We start from the raw sequence: 13,417 nt of genomic DNA, 5'->3' as shown, positions 1-13,417 counted from the left end.
TTTTGCTTGAGGACAAGCAAAGGTTTAAGTCTGGGGGTGTGATGTGTGTAAATTATATACACTTTTATGCATGCTTTGACGCACATCTACTTGTATTTCATTGGCATAATCTATGTCTATTGCATCCTATTGCTTTATAATGTCATACTTCCATTATATTTAATTTGGAGATCTACTCTTTGCTTGTTTCGATTGATAGGACACTATTTAGAGCGAAAATGGAGCTAAAACGCACATAGGAGCAATGGGACGTGTAGGCGACACGACCGTGTGGCCATTAGCTTGTTTTGGCCGTGCCAAATGGCACGGTCGTGCTCCACCACAGTAGCAAATCAAGCCACGACCGTGTATACCACACGGCTGTGCCAACATCCCGTGGCCAAGCAACACACGGTCGTGCCAAATGGCAAGGCCATGCCAACTTTCCAGAGGCAAGGAAGGCCACGACCGTGTGAATCCACATGACCATGTGACTTTGGTAGAGAAGAGGAAGGCCACGGCTGTGTGACCCACACGGCCGAGTGACTCAACCTGGGATGGAGCCCTGTGAGGCCGTGCGGATCCCACACGACCGTGTGACGAAGAACACGGGTCGTGCCATGCCAAAATAGAGCTGTGGTGAATTCTGGGCAGATTGCAGACCGTTCATAAAACGGCCATAAATTTGTGCTCGTTTAGAGTTTCGGGATGTTCTTTATACCGAAACGTAGCTGACTTCAAGATCTATAACTTTTCTTCAAGTCTAATAGAGAGAGAGACTTATTTGCCCATGCTAAATGGAACGGTCGTGCCTCCCAACTGCGGGTTCAACTGGACCTCCGCCCAGACTGCAGACCAAACTTTGAACCACCATAACATTCGGCTCGTTTGGAGCCTGGGCTCGATCAAAGTATCAGATTGAAGATAATTTCAAGAGCTACAGCTTGGGTTCAGGGTGAACCATGAGAAAACCTGGTTTAATGGGTTAAAAAACCGATTTACCGGACCCCTGTTTTCCTGGTTTTCTTGGGCAATTTGGAGGAGGTATATAAGAGTCAAGATCTCCATTCTTTGACTCATCTTGGATCTGGGACTTCGTCCCTCTCCTAGAGGGAAGGGTTCTCCCCATAGGAGGAAACTCTATAGCTTCATTCTCCTCCATCCCTTGGCGATCCATCCATCTCCGGAGCAAGGAGGCATCCCCAAGACATCGGAATCATCGACAAGCATCTCTTCTTCCCCTTCTTATCAAATCTAGGGTTGTAAGTATGCTTTTCTATATGTTTTGGGGCTGTTATTCCTTAGCAATGGAGTAGATCTCTAGATCTAGGATATAGGAAGTATTTGTGATGTGATGTTGATGTAAAACTATGTAGATTTGCCATGCCTTCTATTCAATGACTTGTTGATGCCTTGTTCATGTTTGATGTAATGTGTGTGTGAATCTTGTTTATATATTTTGCATGTTTTATCAAATTGTTGTGTAGAATTGTTAATCCCGTAGGGGGATACCCTAGATTGATTATCCGAGGTACGTTCGTGACAGGAACATGCCCGTATAAGGATGATTTTGGGTATCACCTTGAAAGGAGAAGCAAATCTCCACAAGGATGTAAGGGATCGGGCATAATCACTATTTCTATTTCTATGTTATTGTGTGTTAGTCTTTTTCTCTGTTGATTATCCGAGGGATGCACGTGATAGGCAAGCCCGTGTAAGGATAACATAGGAATCATTTCCATTTAGTAGCATAGGACCTGGAGTAGGAGATCATGCCGGCTTATCCATAGCAAGGTAGAGTCGGTAATGAATCTAACTTCCTACAAGAGCATGAACATAGAGGATAGTGACTAAGCAATCTATATAACATCACCTAGCATTACAAGGAAACCGAAATCCTAGAATCTATCGCCTTCCATCCTCTAGCTCAATCCCTCTCGAGATCCATTCTGTCTCTTTTCTCTTATCTTTCTCTACTTTCTTTTCTCACCAATCTTAGGTTTGTCTAGATAATTTGCCATGCGAAGTTAACTAGTGCTTAATCAACAGTCCCTGTGGATACGATATCTTTTATTATTTCTGATGACGTAACCGTACACTTGCGGTTCGTAACAGTTTGGAGCTGTGTTATGGAAGCAGCATCTCAAGAATCACCTCCTTTATCCACATAACTTTCTGAGGTTATGAGAGTTGCAAGGATTGAATATGTTGTGGACTAATGTGTAGGGACTTGTGCAATAGAAGCAAAGCCCCAAGAATCACCACTTTTAGAGGCACCACTACTTGAGCTAGAGTTAGAGCCAATACAAGATTTAGAGGAGGTCACATCCACATGTTTAGAACTTTCAGGTATCTCTCAGCAATGCAAGGTTAGTATTTCTAGTGATCTTTTGGAAAATTTTATAAAGGTACCTACAATTGATTTTGTTGGATGTGATTTAATTTTTGATACATATTTAGTTCATCTTAATAACGTTCTAGTTCTATCTAATATAGCATGCTTGGGAGAGGTATGTTTTTCTTTTGGGTGTTCAGATTTTTAAGAGGCCTATAATTGGAAGCTCGATCTGAACCGTCTTTGACCACCTGAAAGAACTCAAAAGAAGACGAATATGGAAAGAATTATACTTTACTCTGTAGCTCCTTTGATGAAAGCTCTCTCCATAATAAGAGCCCTTGGTAGGAGGGTGTTGAAATATCTTACCCCTCCAAGTGCGAGATTTCGATGAATTTAATGAGGTGGCCGAGTTAATGAACTTAAACAAGCGCTTCTTGGGAGGCAACCCAAGTTCAATTTTGCTTTCATTTTTTTTTGTTTCTTTTTAGTTTCATTTCTTTTTTTTATTATAATAAAAATGTATCCCCTACTTAATTTTTGTTGTCAGTTTTCTTTTATAGGACTGAAAGATTAGGAGAAGTGCAATTACATGATGGAGAAGTTAATGACATGGGCACGCATCATTTGGTAACTCCTCTTACTTTTAATCCCCTCCACATTGTTTTAGTTTTCATTGGGACAGTAAAAAGTTTAAGTATGGGAGGATGTATTAGATGCATTTGACTTAGTTTAGTTTTTGCTTATTTCTTTTGCATAATAAAATTTTCCTAGTTGCATCATTCAACACATCATGATTATTTGTTCCTTAATGCAAAATACTAGCACGTTACATCTAGATATTTATGTTGTGTGATTTGGTATGCTAGTATGTCTATTTATCTATGTTTTCCTATCCATAGTAGCATAAAGTGAGCATTGTAATTACTAGAAGAATTTGAATGTTGGTCTAGTTTTAAGATCTCTTCACATTATACTTGACTTAGATGGTAGATATTTTTGAATATAGTCATGATTCATAGAACCAGACTAGTACTCTTGCTTTTGTGGTGACTTCTCAACTGCATTTTGGTTACTGGATAAACTCAGATCATGTAAGCTAATTTGGAAAAATCAATCCCAAAAAAAAAAATTAAATAAAATGATGAAAGTTTGCTCAAGTTTGATACTTTGCAAACTATAAAAAAAAAAGAAACCAAATAAGGGATAAAAAATAGTTATTGTGAATGGAAACTAACAATTTGCCCCTTTGAGTGTTAGTTAGAGCCCTAGAGCCAATCATTTGATGATTATTGTATGGACTCGTTGTATCATATTCTTGTATATAAATAAAGGTATTTGTTTTGGTTATTATACATACTTGTATTGGTGCCAAATAACTAAGTATAATAGCGTCCTTGAGGAGAAGGTTTTTACCTATATCAATCGATTGGTTGAATCGATAGTGAGATGATATAGGGAACACTACTCTTAATCATTCCTAGTCAAGTATTAGCATTCAAGGACAATGTTAATGCGACGAGACTAGCATGTAGGACAACTTGATGACTTGATCTCACAAGTTATAGATATGGAGATATCAAGTTGACATATGGGTATGCATTGGAGAATGTATACTGAATGACCCGCCATGAGAAAGTATCATGGATCATTATATGAGTGTCATATACTTTCTCATGTGGATATTAGTATGACTACTAGTCCTTGGACCTGAAGTCACCATGGTTCCCTACATAAGGAGTTACGTACTTTGGCTTCGTCAAACGTCACCCGTAACTGGTTGGACTATAAAGGTGATTACTAGGTATGTAACAAATTATGCGGAGGGTTGTGAGTGATGTAGATAGGATCTATCTCTCCTATATGACGGGAGTGACATCGATATTTTTGATAGAGTAAGACCACTAAGTGCATGGCCATGCCCAAATAAGTTAATATGAGATATTGAACTCATTTGATTGAGTGAGTCTACTTGGGATTCAAGATTTAGATTGATTAGAGGATGACACGGTCTATGCCTCATATTGATCAATCTAGATGTCAAGGATAGAAGGACACTTGTCATATATTGTGAAGAGTCACGATTAGTAGTCACAAGGTGATGTTGGATCTCACAATTCTTATAACTTGGGTAGTAATCATGTGTTGCTAGATACCGCTTATTACTTATGCTTCTAAATGGGTTTAGGAGCATTGCTAACGTTATGAGAACCTATAGGGTCACACACAAAGGGCAATTAGATGGAGATTAGGTTCATTTGATGTACCTAAAGGATTATGTTCATGTGATGAACCAAATTGGATTAAGAGTAATCCAAATTGAGCTTATTGAGTTGGACTCAATTTGGTTCATGTGTTAAGTGAGTCTAATTTGGACTTAGACTCATTTAATTAATTTAATTCAATGAATAGAGATTCATTAAATTAAAATTGACTTGAACCAATGGTTAGATTAGATCAACCATGGGAGAGAAGTGGTCAAGTTTGACTTGACTTGAGAGGAAGATGAAGGGTCAAGTTTGACTTGACCATTTGCCACCTCATTTGTGAGTTGGCATTAAGTGGGCCAATTATGATTTGCCACATCATCAAGGCTAGCACATGTGTATGCCACCTCAAGAGGGAGATCAAGAGTTGTGACTCTTGATATCCCATGGAGGTTTAAAAGCCTTCTTGAAAAGTGGCCGGCCACTTATGTCATTGTGTGTGAGTTTCATTTTTGGTGTAACTCCCATCTTCTTCTCCCTCTCTTCCTCCTTGTCGTGACCATCAAAGGTGCTAGCACACCTTTTGTGTGGTTTTCTCCATCTCTTGCTTGTGTGGATACACATAAAGGAGTATCTACTTTGATACTCTCGAGATCCGGCGAACCTTGGACGAGCGGGATTAAGCGAAGGGCTTTGCATCAAGGGTAAAGCTCTTCTCCTTTGTAGATCTAGTTTAGATCTGTTGGAGTGTATACTAAAAGCCTAGCTTTTGTAAACATTTATTTTTGAAATAAAAGAATCACATTGGTCAATATCTACATTTATTTGTTAAATGTAATTGTTCAATTAATTTATATAGTAGATAACATGGAGTGTAGTGTCACACTCAGAAGATCATGTTGTCGGTTATTTATAAATTATAAACAGTTGCTCACGACTAAGACGGAAAGGAACAAACCATCAGAATAGTCGTAGTATAATTAAGTAATAGTTTATCTTGACTAATAAATTACACTGATACACTTTAAGTGTATTGAGTAGGACCATTTAGGTAAGTTCTTTTTGTACTGACTTAGTAAAAGAACTAGACCTTAGTTATTATGGAAGTGTGTGCTCTTAATCCTGATATAATAACAAGCACATATATTTAATATTTATTTCTTTGACTTATCAATGGGTGAGGTTTAGCTCGATAAATCAATATGCCCGATAAGTTGGGAAATGATATTACTTATAGTGTGTGTTGTTGATTATAGAAGGAATCTGTGTCCTAGTTATCTAGGTTGAGAATGTCCCCAAGAGGAGCTCATAAGGATTGCCATGTTAAACCCTGCAAGTGGACTTAGTCCGACATGACAATGAAGTTGAGTGGTACTACTCTTGGAGCTAGATATTAATTAAGTGAGTTGTCAGTAACTTACTTAATTAGTGGACATTCGTAATCTTAAACACAGGGAGATTAACACATTCATGATAAGAAGGAGCCCATAATGTAATTTGGGATTGGTGCGGTAGTGCGATAATAACTCTCTAGTGGAATGAGTTATTATCGATGAACTTGAGTTGTGTGTTCGGGGCGAGCACGGGATACTCAAGCTCATCGGAAGGCCAAAACCAATTTCTCCTCTAGGTCCCTGTCGAGCCTCATTATAGCCTCAAGTTCATCCAAATGTAAGGTTCTTCTTGATGTCCAAGAAGGGGGCTGGACCATTGCTTGGTGATCAAGCAATGGCCGGCCACATCCTCTTATAGGGGTTGGCCCTATTGCTTGGTGACCAAGCTTGTAGGGGCCGACCAAGATTAATTCAAATAGGAGGGTTGTTTTGAATTTTTAAAATCTTCTCTTAGTAGAAAACTATAAGTTTTAAAAGAGAGATTTTAATTTTTAAAACTTTCTTTATTTGAATTAGGCCACATGTTTTAATAGAGAGTTTTAAAAGTTTTAAAACTTTCCTTTTTTTAACCATCCTCATGGTTTAAGAAAAAAGGAAGATAAGTTTTAAAATTAAAATTTTCTATCATCATGTTAGAAAAGAAAATTTTGTAAGAGAAGTTTTAAATTTTAAAACATGGTTTTAATTTTTAAAACTTTCCTTTTTTGACTCTAAGAGAGAGAGCTTGTAAAAGTTTATAAGAGTTTTTTCTTCTTGTAAAATTTTATAAAAAAATATTATTTTTTCTTTCCTAAATATGTTGGCCAGCCACCTTGCTTGGTGCCCAAGCAAGGGGTCGGCCAAACTCAATCCTAAACCAAATAGGATTGATCACAACCATTGATTTGGAGATTGATTCAATCAAGAGGAAAGAAAAGGAAAAATTAAAAGGGAAAAGGAAAAACTCTTGGATGATTTTATTTTTTGTTAAAATTTTTTCCTTATTTGCCTTGGGTAAGTAATATAAAAGAAGGGGTGAGAGGGCTTCATGAGACATAACTCTTATTCTTTGGATTGGAGACTCTCTTGGTGGCCAGCCCCTCTCTCCCTCTATTCTCCCTTTGCTTTCTTTTCTATTGTGGTGGTGGTGGCCGAATATTACAAGGAGGAGAAGCTCTTTTGGGTGGTGTTCATCTTGGAGGATCGTCACCCACACGACGTCCAAGGTGAGGCGAGGAATACGGCAGAAGATCTCGAGGTCATTAGCTTACAAAGAGAAGGTATAACTAGTAATTTTCTTACGCATCATACTAGTTATTTTTCTTTATAAGAATCCAAAAAACAAGAGGCAATTAGATCTAGTTTTCGAGTTTGTGTTTTCTTCTTTTTCGAATTTGTGATTAGATTGTTCTTTTTGGTTAACCAAGAGTTATTTAAGGAAATTAAATATTAGCTTTCCTTAAAAGGCTTTGCCTAGGCGGTGGTGGTTGCTCCCATATCCAAGAAGGCCATGTGCCTCGCCATGCAGTCCTGGAAGCCAATTTTGGAAATTAATATTTAATGGAATTAATAACTTAGGTAGATTTGAATCAATAGTGTTAAGTTCCGCTTGCGATCCAAATCTAAACCATTAAGAATAGATAAGTTAAATTTGGAATCAATGATGTTAAGTTCCGTCTGCGATTACTAATTTAACTTCTAAAGAACACAATAGGTTATTTAAGGAAAGGTTCGACACTTGTAAAAAAAATTTTGTACAGTGGAACCGGTACGTTTTCCTAGGACTAACCAACAATTGGTATCAGAGCTAGGGTTTACCTCTGTGTGTTTAGAATTCAAATAGGTTATGCACATGTCATACATAATTTAGGCAGGATAATAGTAGGATGTGCTAACTCTTTGGTTGCAGGCTCCAACTATTATGGCTTATTGATGTTGTGTGTGATTGGACCCTTGGACATGTCAAGGGCAATATTTTGTGTGTGCATGATTGTATGTAACTAATACAGCAGGAGCTGTATTAGCCCTAGGATTTTAGAATTTTATTTTCGATCTAGATTACATGTACATTCCCTAGTGGAATATAAGATCGATATATGTAAAATTCTATTTTTGTCGCGGATTGGATTCTTGCGAGGTGTGGTACTTATGGAGCACCAGAGGCGCAGCGGAATAAGAAGCAAGATGGATGCGACGACTCGACCCGATGGCGGTGGCTAAAGATGGCAGTAGCTAGGGTTGGAGCACATGGAGGACAGTAACAGAAAAAGGCCATAATAGTTGGAAAATAATTTTCATATTTATTGCTTTTATTTACTGTGATGTGTTTGTATGCATGTGATGTATGCTAGGATAGTTTAAAATTCCTCATTTTAAATAACTAAGTGGGAGAGCGATTTATTTTAATAAATTCCACAGTCTCCATTATTGGTTTGTAAGTGATGCAAGCAAACTTACGCGTTGGCTCTGAGTGCCTTCCTTCATATCGGATGAGTTTGTTTGTGGATCACTAGATCAAACTTCCATTTTGGATGACTATTGGAAATTAAATAATAGTGTGTGATCTTCCCCATCGGAAGGGGCACAATCTTATTAATGGACTTAGTGTCAAGTAATGGTATACACTTAGGCACTTCTAATAGTATCCTCCCCATCGGAGTCACTGCTATTATTTGTGTGACCGAAGGAAACCAACTATTAATTTTATTTGTCAAAAAGTTAGGTTGACAAGATAATAAAATTAATGGGTTACACCCTCCTTTTACAAATGTTGAATTTGTATACGTCCACACTATCGTGGCATACAAAATTCACGGTGTTTTGAGGTGTTGGTTAATTTAAAATAGTATTGTTTGAGGAATCAATATTATTCTAAATTTAGAGTCCTAACCAAAGTTATTTTTTTGTGATTCTTAGGATGACTTTCAACCCACTGGCCATTATACTGAAAGAGAACAAACTTACTGGACCCAACTATATAGATTGGAAAAGGAACCTAGACATTGTTCTTATTGCTGAAAGCTATAAGTTTGTACTGACTGAGGCTTGTCCTGATGCACCTGACGGTGACTCTACCCCAGAGGAGATTGAGTATCATAAGAAATTGGTAAAAGCTGATGAGATGGTGCGGTGTTACATTTTGGCATCAATGTCAAATGTATTGCAACATCAGCATCAATATTTACCAACAGCTTATGATATCATGAACAATCTCAAAGAACTCTTTGGGCACCAGAGTCGGACTGCTAGGCAAGAGGCAATGAGAAAGTTGATGACAGCCACCATGTCTGAGGGAACACCCGTAAGGGATCATATCCTCAAAATGATGGCCTATCTGAATGAAATACAAGTTCTTGGAGGAGAAATCGATGGGGAAACCTAGGTCGATATAATTCTCCAAACGCTACCAAGAAGTTTTGAGCAGTTCCGCCTGAACTATAACATGAACAAAAGAGAGTATACGTTGGCGGGACTCCTGACAGAACTACAGGCAGCAAAAGGTATATTTCATCAAAGTTCTCAGATTCACTATGCTGAAAATGGTTCTACTTCTAAGCCAAAAGGCAAGAAGAAGAAGAAACAGGTCTTTTCAGCAAAGAGAGTGAATAAACCTCAGGGAAAAAAAGCTGGAATGAAGAAGCCAAAAGGCAAGTGCTTCATCTACAAGCAGACAAGACATTGGAAGGCGGACTGTCCTCGTAGGAGTCAGAACAATAAAGGTATATCTCATGCTCTAGTTGTTGAAACATGTTTAGCGGTGTTATCTACCAGCACCTGGTGTGTAGATACGGGAGCCACTGATCATGTCTGTAATTCCTTGCAGGGGTTCCAAGAAACCCGACGACTATCTGAAGGAGAGATTCCCATCTACATGGGCAATGCTACTAAGGTGGCGGCTGTTGCAGTGGAAGACGTCTACTTATCTTTTGATAGGAATAGAAATTTGGTTTTAAGAAATTATCTTTATGTACCCAGTTTTAGAAAGAATTTAATTTCAGTTTCTAAACTGTATTTGGATGGATATTCAGTTTCTTTAAGTAACAATGCGGTTATAAAGAGAAATAAGGTGATTATCTATTCTGGTTCATTGGTTGACAATTTATATACTTTAAATCCAATTTCTCCCACAAAGCAAAATATGGAAATTAATAATACATCTTCTTACTCTAATAAGAGAAAAGAACCTTCAGAGATGAACCAAGTATATCTTTGGCATCTAAGGCTTGATCATATTAACTTAAGTAGAATACAAAGGCTTATAGCTGATGGACTTTTAGGTTCATTAGAGTTGGAAAATTTTTCAACTTGTGAATCTTGCTTGGAAGGTAAAATGACCAAGAGGCCTTTTAAGACCAAGGGGTATAAAAGCCAAAGAAGCGTTAGAATTGGTTCATTCTGATTTGTGTGGTCCTATGTCTATCCAGGCTAAGAGGTGGTTTTGAATATTTTGTCTCTTTTATAGATGATTATTCAAGATATGGATACATTTACCTGATGCGCCACAAGTCTGAGTGCTTTGATAAGTTCAAAGAGTACAAGGCCGATGTGGAGAAACGTCTGGGTAAAAGTATCAAGACACTACGGTCTGATCGTGGTGGCGATTACCTCTTAGGAGAGTTTAGGAATTACTTATCTGAGGTCGGGATTCAATCCCAATTGTCCGCACCTCGTACACCCCAACATAATGGTGTGGCAGAACGAAGGAATATGACTCTTATGGAAATGGTTAGATCGATGATGTGTTATTCAGAATTACCAAATTCGTTTTGGGGATACGCTCTGGATACGGCAGCGCACATTCTGAACTTAGTACCTTCTAAATTAGTATCTTCTACTCCCACATAATTATGGAATGGGCGTAAGCCCAGTCTAAGACATATTCGGATTTGGGGTAGTCCAGCACATGTGATGAAACCAGATACTGATAAGTTAGAATCTCGTACAGAAGTTCGTATGTTTGTGGGTTATCCCAAAGGAATGAAAGGTGGTTTATTTTATAGTCCTACAGACTAGAAGGTCATTATTAGCACCAATGCCCAGTTTTTAGAAGAAGACTATATAATGGATTACAAGCCCAGTAGCAAAATTATTCTAGAAGAACTTAGAGAGGACACGTCTACTTCAGTACCAACAGTACAAGATGAAGTACCACAAGAGACTGCAACACGTGTCACACATGATACACAACCACAGACGGTGCCTCGTCGTAGTGGGAGGGTTGTAAGGCAGCCTGAGAGATTCATGTTTTTGGGAGAGTCTTCGGACTTGATCCCGGGTAAACATGAACCTGATCCCCGGACATATGATGAAGCACTCCAAGATATAGATGCATTATCTTGGAAAAAAGCAATGAATTCTGAAATAGAGTCTATGTACTCTAATAAGGTCTGAGAGCTTGTAGAATCACCTGATGGTATAAAAGTCGTTGGATGTAAGTGTATCTACAAAAGGAAAAGAGGGACAGACGGGAAGGTAGAAACCTTCAAAGCAAGGCTTGTTGCAAAAGGGTACACTCAGAAAAAGGGAATCGATTATAAGGAGACTTTTTCGCCGGTAGCTATGCTTAAGTCTATCCGGATACTCTTATCCATTGCCGCTTATATGGATTATGAGATTTGGCTAATGGATGTCAAGATAGCTTTCCTTAACGGAAGTCTTGAAGAAAACATCCATATGAAGCAACCAGAAGGGTTCATTGAAAAGAGCAAAGAGCATCTAGTGTGTAAGCTCAATCGGTCTATTTATGGACTGAAGCAAGCTTCAAGGTCTTGGAACATCCAATTTAATGAAGTAATTGTTGGGTTTTTCGGGCCGCGAAAACCATTTTTTCGCGTCGCGAAAACCCCAAAACCCAAGCCACGGATCCGTGCGAAGAATAAAACTTTCGAAAAATAGGAGTACGAGTTTACTAACCTATAGATCTACACTAGAACTATATGTTAAAGAGGTTTACCCTTGATGCACGCCCTTCACAAATCCCACTTGTCCAAGGTGCCGGATCTCGAGAGTGTTAAAGTAGGCACTCCTCTAGAAGTATCCACACGAACAAGTAGGTGGAGAAAAACCACACAAAAGGTGTGCTAGCACCTTTGGATGGTTCGGCCAAGATAGGAGGAGAGGGAGAGAAGGAAGAGCTTGAGGAGGAAGAAGAAAAGAGAGATACACACACAAATGAAAACTCCTCCTCAATTGCCTTGATGTGGCCGGCCACATTAGGAGGTGTAACCCCCTTCACATTAATCACAATTAATGTGGAGGCCATTAAAGTGAAGAATTGTAACCTCCATGAGGTGGCATCTCACTTAAGTAACTATGATGATGTGGAGCATCATCATTGGTCGACATCTTGCCAACTCACTAATGATGTGGCATAAAGTCAAGTCAAACTTGACTATTCCTCTTCCTCTCAAGTCAAGTCAAACTTGACTTAATCTCTCTCATGGTTGATCTAATCCAACCATTTAATTCAAGTCAACTTAATATAATGAATCTAATTCATTTAATTAAATTGATTCAATGAGTCATAATCTAAATTAGACTCATTGAACACACGAATCAACTTGAGTCCAACTCAATTAGCCCAATTAGGATTACTCTTAATCCAATTTGATTCATCAAATGAATCTAATCCTCTTGGTTCATCATATGAACCTAATCTCCATCTAATTGTCCTTAGTGTGTGACCCTATAGGTTCTTGTAACGTTGGCAATGCCCCTAAACCCATTTAGGAGCATAAGTAATGAGCGGTATCTAGCAACACATCATTACTACCCAAGTTACAAGAATGTTGAGATCCAACATCACCTTGTGACTACTAATTGTGACTCCTCACAATATATGACAAGTGTCCTTCTATCCTAGACATCTAGATTGATCAATGTGAGGCATAGACCGTGTCATCCTCTGATCAATCTAAATCTTGAACTCCAAGTAGACTCACTAAAACAAATGAGCTCAATATCTCATATTGACTCATTTGGGCATGGCCATGCACTTCGTGGTCTCACTCTATCAAGAATACCGATGTCTCTCCCGTCATATAGGAGGGATAGATCCCATCTACATCACTCACATCCCTCTGCATAATTTGTTACATACCTAGTAATTGCCTTTATAGTCCACCCAGTTACGGGTGACGTTTGACGAAACCAAAGTACATAACTCCTTATGTAGGGAACCATGGTGACTTCAGGTCTAAGGACTAGTAATCATACTAATCGCCATATGAGAAAGTATATAACACACATATAACGATCCATGATATTTTCTCATGGCGAGTCATTCAATATACATTCTCCAATGCATATCCATGTGTCAACTTGATATCTCTATATCCATGACTTGTGAGATCAAGTCATCGAGTTGACCTACATGCTAGTCTTATTGCATTAACATTGTCCCTGAATGTTAATACTCGACTAGGAATGATTAAGAGTAGTATTCCCTATATCATCTCACTATCGATTCAACTAACCGATTGATACAGGTGAGAACCTTCTACTCAAGGACACTATTATACTTA

Source organism: Zingiber officinale, chromosome 7B, assembly GCF_018446385.1.
Source record: "Zingiber officinale cultivar Zhangliang chromosome 7B, Zo_v1.1, whole genome shotgun sequence".
NCBI lineage: Eukaryota > Viridiplantae > Streptophyta > Magnoliopsida > Zingiberales > Zingiberaceae > Zingiber > Zingiber officinale.
The sequence above is the reverse complement of the archived record's forward strand: the minus strand, read 5'-3'. Positions refer to the sequence as shown.